The following is a 21,697-nucleotide window of genomic DNA, read 5'->3' as shown; positions in this document are numbered from 1 at the left end:
AAACATATCATCAACAAACTCCTGATTTCGTCTGTAAATTTTACTAAAGGATTATTTCAAATTCATCATATGGAATTCTCAGTTGGACAGCTTTTTTTGTGAGCTTGGGGTGATTTATTTTTGTCTTTTTACTATTCTTGGAGAGGCCGTAAAAATGATTTGATTATTTTTAGGTTTTTACCATTTTACAAAGAAAGACATATTTTCTTAAATCATTCGACACATATTCTTCATGTTGCATATAGTGATTTGCATAATATCTCGACAAATACTGTTTTAACTTGATCTACCTCTTCTCTGTGATCCAAAATGAAATCAACAAAATTAGTTTCTTTAATTGTTCGTCTTATTCTCACAAAGATATGATTGATTTGGAATGAATCAATTCACTGACTGCTGTTATGATTGATTTACCCTTCAAATAACTTTTTAAATTTTTATATCATAACAAAATGTTGCAACGAAATCAACAAAAATTTGTAGTATAAATTAAAGACAATCATTGTTTAACAAATTGTAAGTACCTGGTGGTAATTTGTCGTTTGGTCTATTATTATCACATGCTACTTCAGTAGTCATAGTCAGCTTTTGGGAATTTGATTCCTCAGGTATTTCACTGGTGCACAGTGAAGATTGGGAGTCAATCTTTTCAGCCATTTATGATTTGATTCCGTAGATTCTAGTCATTCAGATTTTTGTAAAATTCCCTACGGATTGCATGCTGTCACATATTCATTGAAATAGTATCTGCTGCAACAAAAATGTTTTAATGTGTTAATATTTCATATACTATGCTAAAGGAGAAACGATACATTGGTTTTCTTTTGAAAAATCCTTTATGGTGGTACCTAACACTACAGGGAGATAACTCTGTAAAATCAGCTTAACGTTTTTATCACGTTCTATTGTTGAGGAAATATTAAGCTTGAAAATGATCAAATTTCGGCAATGATTGGTTCACTTTTTTTGGAATTTTTATATTTTTGTCAACATGGTCAAAGGGTCAAAGTAAATATTTTGTCAAAATATAATAAAAATTAAAAGAACCAAATTGATTTTAGTCAAGGTGTTAGGTACTACCCTACATTAATTTCAATTATTTTCAAGATAGATTAAAGCTGCATGATTTATCTATCATATTTTCTCATTTGAACAAATATTCTGATTTTAAACAAATAACAACTTTTTTTAAACTAAACTGTATAGAGATGAAATTGAGGTGTTCTGTTTATCATTAGTTTTGTCGAACACGATTGTTGACAAAAGGTCTCATTAAAATATTTAAACTGTTTGATTCGAGTCAATGTCCCATTAACGCAAATGAGAGTGAACGAGCTATTGGGATGTTGACATCAGGTACAGGTTGTAAATCATTTTAATGTCTGTAGAATGACTATAGCATAGCCAAAAAATCAATTAAGAGATACGGACACGACAAATGATTGCCAACGTACTGGCAGGCCATGTGAAACAACGCTACGTCAAGACAAGCACATCCGCCCCATTCATCGCCGGAGTCGATTTGTAAACGAGTCACACACTGCACCACTAACCAATGAAAGAAATAACCACAGAATAATTTAGTGGTGGCGGAATTATTGTATGGGTCGGCACAACCTACTATGAACGCAACGAGCCCAAAATCATCATAAGTAACCTAATGCAACAAGCTGTAGGGACGAAATTCAAGCTTCAGTTGTTCTCCCGTTTCTCTGCGTTTTAACCATGTTTTTCAGCAGGACAACACCCGTTATCCGTTGTACATATTTTGATGACAGTTTTTGAGAATAACTATATTCGTGTGTGGCAATGGCCAGCAATGTATCCAGATTTATCGCCAATTGAACATATTTGGGACTAATTTAGATGACGTCGTATCAGAAATAGCCAAAATCCACCACGATCGACCAGCACCGAGCAGCACTTTTCAGGGAACCACATTCCTCAAGAATTTATTCGACGTCTGGTTGATTCAATGCGACGAAGGTGTCAGGCGGTCTTAAATACAAGAAATTGTCATTATAGATATTAAAATAAAATTGAGAATGGAAATGGGGAATGTGTCAAAGCGACAACAACCCAACCATAAAGCAGACAACAGCCGAAGGTTACCAATGGCTCTACGATGAAGCGAGAAACTCCAACACTCGGAGGTATCATTCAGCTGGCCCCTAAACAAATATGTATGTTTACTGGAATTTTGTACTCGTCTTACTAAAATTTTCTGAAAATTTGCAATATTGTTTTAAATAGAGAAAATTTGATATTGTTCACTTCAAAATGATGTCAGCTATTCCATTACCTTATTGTTATAAATATTTTGTTTATTGGTAGTTTTGCATGTAGTATCAATACAATGAACTACAATATACATTGATAAAAATACCATAATAAGTTTTTGCTTTTGCTCTTAATAATGATTAAAATAACGAACGTTAATGAACGCGAAATATCCCTGCAATTAGTTGTTAAAATTAAGTGTCATATTTCATATATAGCTTATATTTCTCCTTAGGGTCATGCAATACTTCTGTCGTTTTCGATTTCATCAGCTCTTCCTACTGTGTATTCATTGTTATACGTAGGATACCATTTTTCGTGACTTTCGTGGGTACAGGTGAACCACAGAATTAAATGATCTATGAAGAACAATTTTATAGGCTTGTATGCAGACTTCGGCAATACCACGAAAATAAATATTCTCTAACATGCAAGTGTTCCGTAATCAACAAAAATTTGTACCCACGAAAATAAATGAATCCACAGTATTTTGTATAGGTTTAATTCCCTGTTTGTTCAAACCATAACTGAAAAGGCAATCATTGTCAAAATATACATCTGGAATAAAAGTAACATAGTTGGGCTTAATATTAAACGTATCATAGCTATTTATTTCTTTACCTGCTAGATATTCAACCTTGCAATGAAATTATAGATCTGGAAGAGGAAAGAGACTGGAACCAGTATTTTTTCTTCCGTGCTCCTACGCCAACAGGCTTTGTGTTGAGGTTATAAAGATATATATAAGAACACTTTAACACGCAATCAAGATGGTAAACAACTGAGTTCCTAGAATCTTTACTTCCAAGATCATTGGGTACGGGTAATATGGAATATCTATCAGCTATGTCCTCATAGTTTCCGTTTACGTTTTTTTTTTAAAAAGACTTTCTTTGACTTAATCCTGGTTTATCAACTTTATGCTTAGACACTGGTTTCAAATAATGGTTCGTAATTTTTGTAATACATGGATCGCATTATAGTGGCCCATATTCATTGCGGATTTTACTAATAAAAAGGAAGCTGTTTTCTTGCAGTCATTCTGGACAGAACCGTTGATTAAATCAGAGAGGGCCGTGTGTTGAGTTTGGTTTTATGGCAACATGTGAGTTGGGTTTTTTTAAAGTATAATCCTAGTAACTTTGATAACTAATTTAAAAGTAGTCATATATTTGAAGTATGAAAGAAAAACAAAGGATATGGACTATGTTGACCATATTGATGAATGCGTTCATTTAGATTCTGGCTTCTATTCTCAAAACTCAGAATATACCATATTGTAGATTGGGATATTTTGGTTGTAGTTTTATTCTGATTTATGTGGGTGCCTCCAATGAGAGTGCCAACATTAAACACACGGAAAAAAAACACTAAAAATTAACCGTCAAAATAATTACCGGTACGTCACTATAGTTATATTAATTGTTTGGAACAATATGTTATAATATCTTACGTATATTTCCTAAAAATCTATACATAGCCATATCTAAAATTAAATACCTGTACATTTTGACAACAACACTATAGTTTTCACTTAATTGTCAATTTTTTTAATTTTCTGAAATCATTAAGAAAACACAACAATTAATTTTCTTAACACGTCTCATAAATACGCTATGTTATTGCTGAATAGACACCGTTATTGGTAATTGAATTAGCCAAAATATTTGCAATCCTTTATCTTCAATTAATTAGCATGTACTGGCAGAAGCATCAGTATTAAAATTCAAATTTGTTTGTCAAAATAGGTATAAAAGTACCAGGATTATAATTTGATACACCAGACGCGCGTGTTTTCTTCATAGGCATCATCAGTGACTCTCAGTTCAAAATAGTTATAAAGCCAAACAAGTGCTAAGTTGAAGAGCAGGGAGGACCCAAAATTCCAAAACGTTGTGTAGAATACGGCTAAGGTAATGTATGCCTGGGATAAGAAAAATCCTTAGTTTTTCAAATAATTCAAAGTTTAGTAACAGGAAATTTATACAAATGCCATATAATTGATATGCATGTCAACGCCGAAGTTCTGACTACTGGGCTGGTAATACCCTCGGGGACGATCCCCTAGCAGTGGCATCGACCCAGTGGTGTAAATAGTTATCAAAAGTACCAGATTAACATAAACTGCAATAAGGATTATTGAAATCTATTCATACGATATTTGAAAAAGAAAAATAATCTATTTTTAAAATAATTGTATTTAATTTTTCCTTCAGCTTTAAAACTCGATATACGGAATAAGTTGCAATTGCATTGTCGTTTTTGTAGTTTAAGAATTTCAGTGATAGTTTGTCATTAAACGGATAAATATAGACAAATAGGATTGAGCTTGCTCACTTCGGTAGATCCAAAATTAAACGTATCTTTTGAATGAAGCACAAAAATAAAACGCATGTTTTTTCATTAGAAAGCCGCCACAATATCCCGACGCCAATATTTCCCAATTAACGGTATCAATTAACAAAGCCAAATGCTCCAGTCTATGCCCCATTTTTCTAGGTTAACCAGATCTAATTGTGGCAGTGTTTGGTCAATTTGTGTTTTAAGTTTCTATATAGCAGACAACAATCGGCCATCATCTATGTTAAAATATTTGACATTTTAAACGTCACGGTATCCAAATTACACCTAGTACCCCAATTGCACATATTGAACATAAACAGCCGCGAAATTCTAAAATGTTTTCTTTGAGACTAAACAATTTTTATTTGAATTATTTGACATTATAAACGTCTTACAAAATAGCTGAAACTATTCAAATCTACACTAAATGTTCACAATTTATATCAACAAATGCAGCTTTCACTGGAAAAGAAAAATGTATGAACACGACGCCATACGACGTTCACAAAAAGTAATGTTTTAAAAATGAACAAAATAAATGTTACAACCATTTTTTTTAAAACAAAAATAAATAGTGAGTTTGTACTAATATCAAGCTGTTCTAAATATTTGAAAAAGTAACACAAAACATCTATTATTGGATTTTTAATGATGTGAATTTAAGCATGGATGTAATGTTGGTACTCCTCATTAGGGAATCATTGATTGTTTGAAGATCGATTAAACCCCATTTTTCTATGACTCAATATGGATTAAAAATTAAATCGGTGTACCTATATAACAAAGAAGGATGCGCAACAAAACAAACAGAATGGAAATTTTTGTTTTTATCTAAAAAAAAAAACGTAGGTATAAAAACTGTCAAAATAGGTGCAATTTGGGTACCGGCACGTTAAGTATATGTATAACGGTTGCTTATCTACATCTGGCAGGTTGTTGACTGAGAAGGAGAAGAGGTCCACATACGGTTACGTGTTCTTTATAGCTTCTTCTGATTTCTCTCCATAAATATCAACTTTCAACTTTCTCTTGATTAAATACATTTCCAGCCATTTACTAAGAGGTACTGTAATATCGTTTTCAGCTAGTTGGTCCGAGACTACAATTATCGTCCTTTGATTTTCGTTTTCCACGAATAGAGTCCCTACTATGGACAGTGTTTAAAATGAAAGTGGTCACATACGTGTTCATTCATTATATTGAAATGTAAGTTTTATTGGATGATAATACAAAACATATATAAAGGTTGAGGATGAACACGGATGCGGCCACTTTCCTTTTTGACAAAAACCATCTGAAAAGTGACGTTTTTTGGCATATTTGATAGGTTTTTCATATCTTAGCTTGAATCAGAGCGTTTGTACTAATGACTAAATCAGTTAAAATATTTCACATAAACTAATCGAATCAATTGAAATAGACACTAAAGTGTTTAAAAAGTGTCCAAAAACTTTCGTTAGATGAACCTGAAATTTGAGTCCAGAATCGGCCCTTACCGGACCTACTCCTTTACGAAGGTATGATATCGACTTTATCATTTGGAACTCTTGTTGTAATAGCTTCCTTTTGAGCAGCAACCCTCTATCAAGAAAATCATGACAGAAAATGCAAGCATAGGAATATTGTTGGAATGTTATTGGAAGTTAACCAATTAAATGTATACCTCCTTTGAACCTGTGTGCAATCTTCAGTAATCATGTAACCTCAAGATTGCAACATTTTCTATAGAAATCATAAATAACAAAAAATACTGGTGCTCTGAAATACCAAAGATATATGTTGTTGACATAGAAACGTTTTACTGCAATGAAATGTAGGATTAATTACTTACAACTTTCAAATTCAAGGGAATATTTCTTTTCGACTAATTGTCGTATGCAACCGGATGTGAGGTACTATGAGTTGATGGTATTACACATATACTTCAATGTTTATAACATGTATAAGACGGTTGTTACGTTTTTATATAATCGATCAGTATTTTATGTACAAACTAACATAACAATAGGAAACGTACAGATTTTAAGGAAATATTTTTCCCGAACAAAATAAAACACTTTAAATTGAAAAGAAATTTTATGAAAAAGTTATCTTTTAAGGACATAGAAATTGTTGAATAGGTTGTTGTACTTGAGACCATAATTACAATCGATATGTCACAATTGAAGATATAAATAATTCATTGCCAAACAAAATACCCGGTAAACATGGTATTACAACAAAAAGTATTGTCAAATTGGAAATCATAATCCATTTTATAGTAAATCTATACTATGCAAGTTCTGATGGACAAAAGCTGTCATGTTCATAAAGACAAACGTTTCTTAAATTTAGTGTATTAAATGAATGATCCACTTTATCTTTAAAGAGAGGGACCAAAGATACCAAAGGGACAGTCAAACTCGTAAATCTAAAACAAACTGACAACGCCATGGCTAAAAATGAAAAAGACAAACAGATAGTACACATGACACAACATAGAAAACTAAAGAATTAACAAAACGAACCCCTTTAAAGCTAAAGCTATACAGCAATTTCATTGTTTTAGTTTGATGATAAAATATAATCATGCATATTAGTTTTAGTATTCAAAATTACATTATCAATTTTGAGTGTTGACCAGGAAGAGAATATAAAGACCGTACATAGTGTTTGAAGACCGATATTAAATGTTATATCTTTGAAAGGTTTTTCAATTTAATGATACCTCTCTAAAGAACAAATGCTACAAAAAGATTTAAGATTTTCACTAACAGAAATAGATTATCATTTGATGTAACAGGCACATAATCTTATGTATTTAGGGACAGCAAAAAAATAGTAAAACACATTTTACTCAAAACAAAATGTTATTGGTGTTTTAATGGTACCATATTATGGTGTAGTGCAGACGGTCGTGTTATAAAAAACCTGCGAGATCAAATACGTCAGTACTGCTTTTCTGCTAAACAATCGTTTTAAGATTGGCCCAAGCTACGATTTATATTAAACAAAAAAATGTTTTGTTCAATCATGAATGATAGTGAAAACGATAAATAATAATTCGCTTTTAGCAGCCAATAATTGCCATACCTAATTAATTTCGTATTCATGTCACCTTCAAAGTCAACCCTTTAGATATAAATTATTAACATTAACTTGAACAAGAGAGCCGTGGTGTAGTGGTTAGTGCATCGGACTTCTAACACAATGGTTCCTGGTTCGATGCTCGTCTGGATGAAAATGTCAGGGACTCAATTTTCGACTCTCCCTTGACACCATTTGTGAGCATGGTCTTGATGAAACGATGAAAGTCCGTCGGAAGGGAACGATAAATGGCTGACCCGTGTTAAGAGACAGCCATATCTCATGCACGTTAAAGACACCCTTGTAGATTTCGAAAAAGAGTAGGCTAATAACGCTACAAGGCAGCACTCGCACCCGCAAAGTGAAAAGGGATTAATATAAGTTGCAAAACTTGTTTCTCAATCCACTATGAATAAATATGTTTAAATAACATTAACTTTTTGACTAATAATATGACATTTAACACAAATAATCAAATTGCACGAGTTCGCTGTCTAATTGTTATCTTATCCCCATTGTATTTCTTTAAATCTGATTGGTTAAAAGCAACCGCGTGGAGACTGTGCATATTTCATATAAGGTTAGTATGCGGGGCTTATATCAAAACACGATTAGTAGTAGTGTAACGTCCTTTGAGAAAAAATACACAGTGTGGAGGGAAAATCTGAAAGTTTTTAATAGACGAAGAAATAGATGATGACTTTTGAAAAACATCATACAACACATATGAATTTAATGTGTTTACACTACTCGGTCGATGCCACTGCTGATGGACGTTTTGTTCCCGATGGTATGATCAGCCCAGTAGTCGTGTTGACATGAATGTTATCATATGGTAATTTGTGTTTATTAATCTGCTTGTAAAAGTATAGATACTAAGGATTTTTTACACAGATTACCTTAGATGTATTTGGCACAATCATTTTTGGAATTTTGGGTCGCCAATGCTCTTCAAATTTTATATTTGTTTGGCTTTCTAACTTTTTTTATCCGAGCGTCACTGATGAGTCTTATGTAGACGGAACGCGCGACTGGCGTAACAAGTTATGAGCCTGTTACCTTTGATAACTTTTAAAGTACACAGTTGTAATTGTACAAATTTGTTTTTGCATAGACAAATGAAAATAGGTTCTTCGTACTAAACATTTGAAGACTTAATCACTTTGACAATGTTTGATAGGCCACTATTCTAAGTACCACATGTTAAGGTAGTCGGTAAGATAAGTTCGTTACACAGTGCTTTAATGACCTAATACGATATATAAGCGGTCAGGAAATTTAATATGGGTATTCAAACCAAACTTTCATTCCATGTAAAATTTATTGACCCCATAATCATGTCGTATTATATCAGCACTGCACTGTTTAACTTTTACTTTTATTTTGGTCCTCAATGCTCTTCAACTTCGTACTATATTTGGCCTTTTAATTTTTTTGGCTCCGAGCGTCATTGATGAGTCTTTTGTAGACGAAACGAGTGTCTGGCGTATATACTAAATTTAGTCCTGGTATCTATGATGAGTTGATTAATGTGATCGATGACAGTCTTCGAAGGTCAACTTCAAAGTTAATAAGTTAGCGGCTAGACTAAAATCCACTCAACACGAGGATACATTTTATCGAGCTCATGACTTGGTTTTTTTCTAATCTTTTCATTTATGTTTTCATATGTTATATATCAAATATGGGTTTTTGAGTCAAATCGCCGCACACAGGAATTGGACATCCAATGCCCGTTTAAAGAGTAAGATCAGAACAAATCAGTGGGCTTAGAGGCGGCACTAAGTGTCTCCATAAGGAGATGGCATTAAGTGTATCGATGGGCAAATATGTTTTCCTGTGAAGAAGAAAAATCAGAATCAGGCTCAGACATTTGATCTTGTACAAAAAAGGGTAAATGTTCATATCAAAAACTGTTCTAGACCAGAATATATCTTAAACTTGACTTGAACAGCCATTTATTATTGTCATACCTAACACAAAATATTTAAAGTAATTCTATGACGCTAAATACATTTATGAAAGAGATATAACGTATCTCACCGTGAAAAAAAATCCTTACATTACACCACTATATCATAACAAAATAATTGTTAAACAAGATTAAATCTCGGGAAAATTCTTTTATAAATAAACAAATAACATTCCTTACCTTTTGATACTTATACTAATCTAATTCCTTACATTTTGAATGTTATCCTAAATTAAAACGTTCAATAAATTGTTCATGCGGAGGTAACGACTATAAGATCACTTTAGAGATATGCATGACTGGTATTTGTGTAAACTGTATAAGAATACAAAGGTCATTTCCGGTACGAATAGGTATTTTGTTATTTGCTTTGTGACATAATATTGGTATTTATTGAACAAAAATTAGCGTATTTTGCTTATGAAGTAAAAAATAATTGTAACATATTTATATCAATAAAAACAAATGTACAAGTTATCAATCGGTACGATTTTGAAGCACTTGTGTTTGGATTTTAAGGGTAGAAGGGATGTTTCTGCCAATTGTTTCTATTTGATTAGGGACTTTTCTTTTTGATATTTCCCTGGAGTTCAGTAATTTTGTGATTTACGTTTCTGCAGAGATTTTAATCTTAGATTTAGCAGTAGTTTTTTTAGAGTTTTAATAATCCACCCTGGTTGAATATTTCTCATCTGAATCATTTTGAAGGCATCTTTGTATTGTAGAAATATCAGTAGTCATCCCGTTTGACGTTGATAATAAAAATTAAAATTACAAAGTACTGAACTCAGAGAAAACTTCAATCGTAAAGTCCTTAATCAAATGGAAAAAATCAAATGACAAAACACATCAAACTATTGGACAACAACTGTCACAATCCAGACTCGGTACAGGCATTTGTAAATCTAAATGGTATCTATGATGATTTTATCTCCATATATTAAGAATTAGATATTTTAGATATGTATCTATATCTATAAATAAGTAACTTGAAAATGAACAGCTATCCGAAAATCTGGTTCTATACTTCCTCCCTGAGCAGGGCTGGAATTTTTCTTTTTTTCACGTCTATCAAAACACCGTCTTCTATCTCTTCTTTTTTCTTTGCCATCCATCATGTTGTTACATCAAAAACCACATTACGTCATATAAGTAGTGAAATAATCAATATTATTAACCTTTTAACGACGAATTAAAGTTTTTAGACGACACGAGTAAAAACGACCGTCTTGTTCATTACCCTTGTTTCATACAACAAAACTGTTGATCAAAATATATAAACATGCACCATCTTTTTTATTAAATATTTAAATCTCTGATGAGTTTTAAATTTACTAAAAGAAAATTGAAAGACACATTTGCATTGCACAATGATATTCTCATAAAATAATTTAACTGTCGATCAATGGTTGTTCATGTGACACTTTGTGCTATCTTTAATACTTGAACTTATGATTAAAGTCTACAATGAAATGTAAATCAGTTATCTGTAGTTTTATATATCTATTTTATCTTATATATAGAACATTCGTCTGAACTATAAATTTACCGATTGTGTACTATTCCGGATTTTGATATTGGTGGGTTATACCTGGTCTTATCGCTAGCATAATCTCTCACTTGTATGACAGTCACATAACTTTCCATTGTATTTACAACGATGTGTGAATAAACCAAACAGATATAATAACTAAACAGCAGTCAAAAGTGTGTTATAATCTTATTTACAAAAAACATTAACAATTACGTAATAGAAAAATTCATATAGAAATCACACACTGGCAAAAATGAAAGACAAGAATACAAAAATTTACCGAAGCACAATAACACAATGATGGAATGGTTAGTACAGAGCCACATAATATTTCACAAAGAAAAACAAAAAGAAATATAAACAAAGCACATAAAAAAAGACACAAACACTTTTTTACCATAGAACAGACACATTTACAAGATGTATAAGTACAGAGCTACGTCATATGGATATCACCAAAAATAGAGTAAACCGTAAAATTAATATATTCATAAAGACAAATAAAAGAATACTTAAAGATGATAAACAACGTCAGTACCCAGAATCTAAACTGCAAGACCATCGTGAATTATATCTAAAGTTGATACGGAATATTGATCAACAAGGTTTTGGTACCTTTCGAACTATTTTAGAAAAAGTACGAAACTTTATTAAACATAACCCCGATTCATCAACTTTTTACCGATACACTGATAACGATGCTATTAAAAACATACTTTCAACAAATGCTGTGACGAGGTTATCATGTTTTAGGCTATAACAATGCTTTATCCATGGAAAATTGAAATAAACTTGACATTTTATGAGACTGTCAAACAAGTGAGAGGATCAGCTGGCTAAGAAACCAAGTTTAATCCAACCATTTTCTACATAAACAAATGTATGTCTGTACCCAGTTGGGAATATAACAGATGTAAGCTTTTCGTTTGATGTGTTTGAGCTTTTGATTTTGCCATTTGATTAGACTTTCCATTTGAGTTTTCTTCGGAGCTCAGTATCTTTTTGTGATTTTCTTTTATTCTAACAAATAGGACATATGTGAAATGTACCGAAAGTACAGCATTCCAACTACAATCAATAAGACATACGATATTATTCAACCAAAACAACAATAGAAATGTTGAATGTATAAAAATACCGAAACACGTCGTAATTAGTCATCAAGGGTACCAGGCTTATTATGCAATACGCCAAACGGGCGTTTCGTCTACATAATGCCGGCGTCACGCATTGGCGTAAAGATCGGCATGCACAAGACTTACAGAGAAAATTAAGTCCGTATACGTTAGTTGCCCACCAGAGGAACGCTACGCAATCGTTATACGCGCGTTGCATAAGCTTGAAGCACGTCGAAATGCAAAGTATACGCTAAGTGATCTCTTTAACATCAGGAATTTTTTACGCAGCAAAAAAATGACATCCTGCTCAAATGTTTGTCAACCGTCTACATGTACGCTACACGCACGTAATACATACGCTTTAAGCGCGTTAAAAGCGCTGCAGATCAGTTCGACAAACGTTAAGGGCACGTTTTAAACGCTTCAAGATTGTTCAACTTTAACTAAAACGTATGCAGTAATATTTGTAACAACCACCTCACAATAAAACGTCCCAGACACGACGAAATCACGAATTATCGTCCCAGATACGAACAAGATGAGTCTAGAATACGTTCTTGCGACTTTTTTTCTTAGTAGTGTGCATTCTATCTACGTTTTTATACCGGCGTCACACATCAGCGGATAGCTCTGACGTACGCCGGGCGTGGTAAAAAAAATCATGTACGCTGCCAATACGCTAGTAATTTTGGACGCATTCAACCTGTCACTCACATCTGTATCGTGTGTACGCTCTGATAGCAAAACAGTCTCTTGAATGTATTTGAGACGCGTCCCGGTCGTAAAACTAGTGAGACAGATTTAAACGAATTTGCCAAAAATCATTATTATTGTATCTAGTTAAAAAAAAAAGTCCGATGACCCCGCTTTCATACATGGCCTACATGACTAGAAATAAAACATAGAGGTAAAAATATTTAACCGTTATGAATAGAGAAAATCTAAAATAAACAAAAATTAAAAGAATTTAATTATAAACAGCCAGTAATTGCCATACCTAATTCATTTCGTATTCATGTCACCTTCAAAGTCAACCCTTTAGATATAAATGATTAACATTAACTTGAACAAGAGAGCTCAATTTTCGACTCTCCATTAAAACCATTTGTGAGTATGGTCTTGATGAAACGATGAAAGTCCGTCGGAAGGGAACGATAAATGGCTGACCCGTGTTAAGAGAGAGACATATCTCTAGTACGTTAAAGACACCCTTGTAGATTTCGAAAAAGAGTAGGCTAATAACGCTACAAGGCAGCACTCGCACCCGCAAAGTGGAAAGGGATTAATATAAGTTGCAAAACTTGTTTCCCAATCCACTATGAATAAATATGTTTAAATAACATTAACTTTTCGACTAATAATATGACATTTAACACAAAAAATCAAATTGCACGAGTTCGCTGTCTAATTTTTATCTTATCCCCATTGTACTTCTTTAAATCTGATTGGTTAAAAGCAACTGCGTGGAGACCGTACATATTTCATATAAGGTTAGTATGCGGGGCTTATATAAAAAAAAACGGTTAGTAGTAGTGTAACGTCCCTTGAGAAAAAAACACAGTGTGGAGGGAAAATCTGAAAGTTTTTAATAGACGAAGAAATAGATGATGACTTTTGAAAAACATCATACAACACATATGAATTTAAATTGTTTACACTACTCGGTCGATGCCACTGCTGATGGACGTTTTGTTCCCAATGGTATGATCAGCCCAGTAGTCATGTTGACATGAATGTTATCATATGGTAATTTGTGTTTATTAATCTGCTTGTAAAAGTATAGATACTAAGGAATTTTTACACAGATTACCTTAGATGTATTTGGCACAATCTTTTTTGGAATTTTGGGTCCCCAGCTCTTCAAATTTTATACTTGTTTGGCTTTCTAACTTTTTTTATTCGAGCGTCACTGATGAGTCTAATGTAGACAAAACGCGCGACTGGCGTAACAAGTTATGAGCCTGTTACCTTTGATAACTATTAAAGTACAAAGTTGTAATTGTTAAAATTTGTTTTTGCATAGACAAATGAAAGTAGGTTCTTCGTACTAAACATTTGAAGACTTAATCTCTTTTACAATGTCTGATAGGTCACTATTCTAAATACCACATGTTAAGATAAATTCGTTACACAGTGCTTTAATGACCTAATACGATATATAAGCGGTCAGGAAATTTAATATGGGTATTCAAACCAAACTTTCATTCCATATTAAATTTACTGACCCCATAATCATGTCGTATTAGATCATCATTACACTGTTTAACTTTTATGAATTTTGGTCCTCAATGCTCTTCAACTTCGTACTATATTTGGCCTTTTATTTTTTTTTTGGCTACGAGCGTCATTGATGAATCTTTTGTAGACGAAACGCGCGTCTGGCGTATATACTAAATTTAGTCCTGGTATAAATGATGAATTGATTTATGTGATCGATGGCAGTCTTCGAAGTTCAAATTGATAGTTAATAAGTTAGCGGCTAGACTAAAATCCACTCACACGATGATACATTTTATCGAGCTCATGACTTGGGTTTTTTTTTAAACTTTTTATTTATGTTTTAATATGTTATATATCAAATATGAATTTTGAGTCAAATCGCCGCACACAGGAATTGGACATGCAATGCCCGTTTAAAGAGTAAGATCAGAACAAATCAGTGGGCTTAGAGGCGGCACTAAGTGTCTCCATAAGGAGATGGCATTAAGTGTATCGATGGGCAAATATGTTTTCCTGTGAAGAAGCAAAATCAGAATCCGGCTCAGACATTTGATCTTGTACAAAAAAGGGTAAATGTTCATATCAAAATGTTCTAGACCAGAATATGTCTTAAACTTGACTTGAACAGCCATTTATTATTGTCATACCTAACACAAAATATTTAAAGTAATTCTATGACGCTAAATACATTTATGAAAATGATATAACGTATCTCACCGTGAAAAAAATCCTTACATTACACCACTATATCATAACAAAATAATTGTTAAACAAGATTAAATCTCGGGAAAATTCTTTTATAAATAAACAAATAACATTCCTTACCTTTTGATACTTATACTAATCTAATTCCTTACATTTTGAATGTTATCCTAAATTAAAACGTTCAATAAATTGTTCATGCGGAGGTAACGACTATAAGATCACTTTAGAGATATGCACGACTGGTATTTGTGTAAACTGTATAAGAATACAAAGGTCATTTCCGGTACGAATAGGTATTTTGTTATTTGCTTTGTGACATAATATTGGTATTTATTGAACAAAAATTAGCTTTATTTCGCTTATGAAGTAAAAAATAATTGTAACATATTTATATCAATAAAAACAAATGTATAAGTTATCAATCGGTACGATTTTGAAGTACTTGTGTTTGGATTTTAAGGGAAGTTGGGATGTTTCTGCCAAATGTTTCTATTTGATTAGGGACTTTTCGTTTTGATATTTCCCTGGAGTTCAGTAATTTTGTGATTTACGTTTTTGCAGAGATTTTAATCTTAGATTTAGCAGTAGTTTTTTTTTTAGAGTTTTAAGAATCCACCCTGGTTGAATATTTCTCATCTGAATCATTTTGAAGGCATCTTTGTATTGTAGAAATATCAGTAGTCATCCCTTTTGAAGTTGATTATAAAAAGTAAAATCACAAAAGTACTGAACTCAGAGAAAAATTCAATCGTAAAGTCCTTAATCAAATGGAAAAAAAATATAATGACAAAACACATCAAACTATTGGACAACAACTGTCACAATCCAGACTCGGTACAGGCATTTGTAAATGTAAATGGTATCTATGATGATTTTATCTCCATATACTGTAAACCAACTTATTTTCGCGGATACTTTATTTCGCGTTTTACCCTTTGTAAACTATTTCGCGGCTATTTAATTTCGCGATTTTCTAATTTCTGGATATAGTTTAATAAGGAAAGATCTAAGTTATACATATTCACGACGATTTATATTCGCGTTAATTTTCTACTCCCGAAAGTCGCGAAAATAAATCGCTCGCGAAAATAAGTTGGTTTACAGAATTAAGAATTATATATTTTAGATATGTATCTATATCTATATATAAGTAACTTGAAAATGAACCTGACAGCTATCCGAAAATCTGGTTCCATACTTCCTCCCTGAGCAGGGCTGGATTTTTTTTTTCACGTCTACCACAACACCGCCCTCTATATCTTCTTTTTTCTTGGCCATCCATCATGTTGTTACATCAAAAACCACATTACGTCATATAAGTAGTGAAATAATCAATATTTTTAACCTTTAAACGACGAATTAAAGTTTTTAGAGGACACGAGTAAAAACGACCGTCTTGTTCATTACCCTTGTTTCATACAACAAAACTGTTGATCAAAATATATTAACATGCACCATCTTTTTTATTAAATATTTAAATCTCTGATGAGTTTTAAATTTACTAAAAAAAAATTGAAAGACACATTTGCATTGCACAATGATATTCTCATAAAATAATTTAACAGTCGATCAATGGTTGTTCATGTGACACTTTGTGCTATCTTTAATACTTGAACTTATGATTAAAGTCTACAATGAAATGTAAATCGGTTATCTGTAGTTTTATGTATCTATTTTATCTTATATATAGAACATTCGTCTGAACTATAAATTTACCGATTGTGTACTATTCCGGATTTTGATATTGGTCGGTTATACCTGGTCTTATCGCTATCATAATCTCTCACTTGTATGACAGTCACATAAATGTCCATTGTATTTACAATGATGTGTGAATAAACCAAACAGATATAATAACTAAACAGCAGTCAAAATTGTGTTATAATCTTATTTACCAAAAAAATTAACAATTACGTAATAGAAAAATTCATATAGAAATCACACACTGGCAAAAATGAAAGACAAGAAAACAAAAATCTACCGTAGCACAATAACACAATGATGGAATGGTTAGTACAAAGCCACATTATATTTTACTAAGAAAAACAAAAAGAAATATAAACAAAGCACATAAAAAAAGACACAAACACTTTTTTAGCATAGACCAGACACATTTACGAGATGTATAAGTACAGAGCTACGTCATATGGATATCACCAAAAATAGAGTAAACCGTAAAATTAATATATTCATAAAGACAAATAAAAGAATACTTAAATATGATAAACAACGTCAGTACCCAGAATCTAAACTGCAAGACCATCGTGAATTATATCTAAAGTTGATACGGAATATTGATCAACAAGGTTTTGGTACCTTTCGAACTATTTTAGAAAAAGGACGAGACTTTATTAAACATAACCGCGATTCATCAACTTTTTACCGATACACTGATAACAATGCTATTAAAAACATACTTTCAACAAATGCTGTGACGAGGTTATCATGTTTTAGGCTATAACAATGCTTTATCCATGGAAAATTGAAATAAACTTGACATTTTATGAGACTGTCAAACAAGTGAGAGGATCAGCTGGCTAAGAAACCAAGTTTAATCCAACCATTTTCTACATAAACAAATGTATGTCTGTACCCAGTTGGGAATATAACAGATGTAAGCTTTTCGTTTGATGTGTTTGAGCTTTTGATTTTGCCATTTGATTAGACTTTCCATTTGAGTTTTCTTCGGAGCTCAGTATCTTTTTGTGATTTTCTTTTATTCTAACAAATAAGACAAATGTGAAATGTACCGAAAGTACAGCATTCCAACTACAATCAATAAGACATACAATATTATTCAACCAAAACAACATTAGAAATGTTGAATGTATAAAAATGCCGAAACACGTCGTAATTAGTCATCAAGGGTACCAGGCTTATTATTCAATACGCAAAACGGGCGTTTCGTCTACATAATGCCGGCGTCACACATTGGCGTAAAGATCGGCATGCACAAGACTTACAGAGAAAATTAAGTCCGTATACGTTAGTTGCCCGCCAGAGGAACGCTACGCAATCGTTATACGCGCGTTGCATAAACCTGAAGCACGTCGAAATGCAAAGTATACGCTAAGTGATCTCTTTAACATCAGGAATTTTTTACGCAGCAAAAAAAATGACATCCAGCTCAAATGTTTGTCAACCGTCTACATGTACGCTACACGCACGTAATACATACGCTTTGAGCGCGTTGAAAACGCTGCTGATCAGTTCGACGAACGTTAAGGGCACATTTTAAACGCTTCAAGATTGTTCAACTTTAACTAAAACGTATGCAGTAATATTTGTAACAACCACCCCACAATAAAACGTCCCAGACACGAAGAAATCACGAACTATCGTCCCAGATACGAACAAGATGAGTCTAGAATACGTTCTTGATACTTTTTTCGTAGTGCATTCTATCTACGTTTTTATACCGGCGTCACACATCAGCGGATAGCTCTGACGTACGCCGGGCGTGGTAAAAAAATCATGTACGCTGTCAATATGCTAGTAATTTTGGATGCATTCAACCTGTCAATCACATCTGTATCGTGTGTACGCTCCGATAGCAAAACAGTCTCTTGAATGTATTTGAGACGCGTCCCGGTCGTAAAACTAATGAGACAGATTTAAACGAATTTGCCAAAAATCATTATTATGGTATCTAGTTAAAAAAAAAAGTCCGATGACCCCGCTTTCATACATGGCCTACATGACTAGAAATAAAACATAGAGGAAAAAATATTTAACCGTTTTAAATAGAGAATATCTAAAATAAACAAAAATTAAAAGAATAATGAACTCTAAATGTCAAAATAGACATCATTGTTAGAAAAATAGTTATATGAGTACTTAAGATGATAGAGTAAACGTAAAAGGACTACAAGATCATTGATAAATGATCATCAGAATACAGATTTTCGTCAAGAAGTCTATTCTTCTTTATAATGGTACTAGATAGTGCCCTTTGTTTGATATGCACATAGACCAAGGTGAGCGACAAAGACTCTTTAGAACATCTAGTTACAGTTATCCATGAAATCCAAATGTGACATCAGCTGCTTTTATAAAATATAAGCTTCCAAGGGTACTTTGACGTCCATCTTTACCTATTCATAATGATAATGTTGCTGTGTTTTTGTATAACTGTTTCAAAGTAAAAAACAATTTCCAGCTTCTGAGACAAATGCTTGTCACCAAATGAAAATAAAAGTTAACATTTAAAACAATTATAGGCCTCATATTGTCCAGGTCGGTTTTGAATAATTTTATTTTGTGTCCTAATATTTTCACCTATGGACATCTCTATTAATCATTTTTTTATTATAATATTCAGTAGTATTGACTCGTTTGCTTTGAATTCGTTTAAATACGTTATTAGTCTTTTGTTGGATGGTTTTTAATGAATCATATGATCGATTTTTATTATTATTTATTCATAAATATCCAAATATTTAACCTTTAATTTGATATATACCCATGATGTATCTTTTATTGTCGATACCATATAATTTGAATAAAATTTTGGCGACATATGCAATGCAGGTCTTGGCAATATACTTTTAAAAGACACGAGAAGGGTTTTTATGCTAACATAATTTGTTATCATTTATGCACCAGTATAACATATAATGTATCTATCCGTTGAGTTTGCTGCTCTTAATTTCTTTCTTTACAATACTTCTGTACTCTCGTGTTGTAAAACTACCATTATTCAAATCCCTTATTTGAACAACCTTATCCACATTGAAGACGCCATTGAATTATGATATTCAAAAGGGACCAGTTTACTTCTTCTTCGAGATTAAGTATGAGAAATTGAATACTTTCAAATTTGATTCTTTGCCAAAATCAATTATAATTGTAAAGAGATATAATCGTCACTTCTTTATCGGGTGTTGTTTAGATATTTTAGAAATAGTCAAATGAGCAAAATAATAATATCCACAGAAAAAGTAAACACACACTATACAAACAGATTATACATCGAGATTTTGCACAATTTTAAGTGCTATTATTATCAATCATTATTAAGAAAATTCTTACCTTACGTTTCCCTGATGCAAACAAAGCAGTTTTCTTCGGTTTATGAAATCAATAAGTATAATATATGATTGACGTCATCGAACGCCCATAGTGCGTTTCTTTTGTAAAACTCGATTCGCATAGCTAAATTTTAAAATTTCAATTATAAGGTGTGATATAAATATATCATGATAGTATTTCCACATTGAATAAAAGAGAAGAAAGGTTTTAAATTTTCAAAAACGAAACTTTGATGTTCGTGAAGAGTTTATATCGGGGAGCAGAAAAATTAATACCGTTTATGTTATTACTACCACTGGGTCGATGTCTCTGCTGGTGGACTGTTAGTCCCCGAGGTATCACCAGCCCAGTAGCCAATACTCCGGTACTGGCATGGACATACGTTTGTTTAATTTGCTGTTACAAAATGTAAGAAATTATTATAAATTAAGGAATGTATCTCCCTCATGCAAAGCTCTAATTCCTTTCACGGATTTGGCTATACTCAATCATTCTCAATCATTAAAACATTGTACCAACATTAAAACCTTTGATTTTTCAACTTTTTATACCACTATTCAACATACTAAACTTAAAGCTCAACTGAAAGAACTCGTCAGCTTATGTTTTTTAATAAAAAGGGAACTAGACGTTTTAAATATCTAGTTTTGGGCTGGAATTCAGCTTACTCATGTAACTGTGTGAAACATCATAGAGTCAAGGAAAAAATACACCGACGAGGATATCAATGCCATGCTGGACATTTTGATTGACCACATTTTTGTTGAATTTGGAGGTTTGGTCTTCCAACAGACTATTGGAATCCCAATATGTATCAATTGCGCTCCTCTACTTGCAGATTTGTTTTTATATTCCTATGAAGCAGAATGTATCCAATTGCTTGTGAAGAAAGGAGAAAAGAAATTAGCCCAGTCTTTTAATTTCACCTTTCGGTATATTGATGATGTACTGTCTCATAATAATAATAGATTCACCGATCACTTACATCTAATATATCTAAGTGAACTTGAAATTAAAGATACTACCGACACAGATAAAGCTGCTTCAAATTTAGACCTTTTTCTCGAAATGACTACTGATGGTAGATTGAATACCAAAATTTATGACAAACGCGATGATTTTAATTTTCCTATATTAAACTTTCCATTTCTGTGTAGCAACATCCCAGCGGCATCAGCATATGGAGTATTTGTGTCTCAATTGATACGTTACTATAGGGCTAGCTCAAAGTACGTTGATTTTGTTGAATGAGAAATACTGATGTCTCAAAATTTGCTAAGACAGGGCTATGAATCAATCAAATTAAAGTCATCACTCAATGAATTTTACGGTCGACATCATGAGCTGGTTGGCCATTATGACAAAAGTGTGTCATAAATCATATCTGATATTCTTCCTCAGTCATAATAATCCTTAACAATGCAGTGT

Source organism: Mytilus trossulus, chromosome 2 (assembly GCF_036588685.1).
Source record: "Mytilus trossulus isolate FHL-02 chromosome 2, PNRI_Mtr1.1.1.hap1, whole genome shotgun sequence".
Lineage (NCBI taxonomy): Eukaryota > Metazoa > Mollusca > Bivalvia > Mytilida > Mytilidae > Mytilus > Mytilus trossulus.
Note: the sequence above shows the minus strand (reverse complement) of the source record.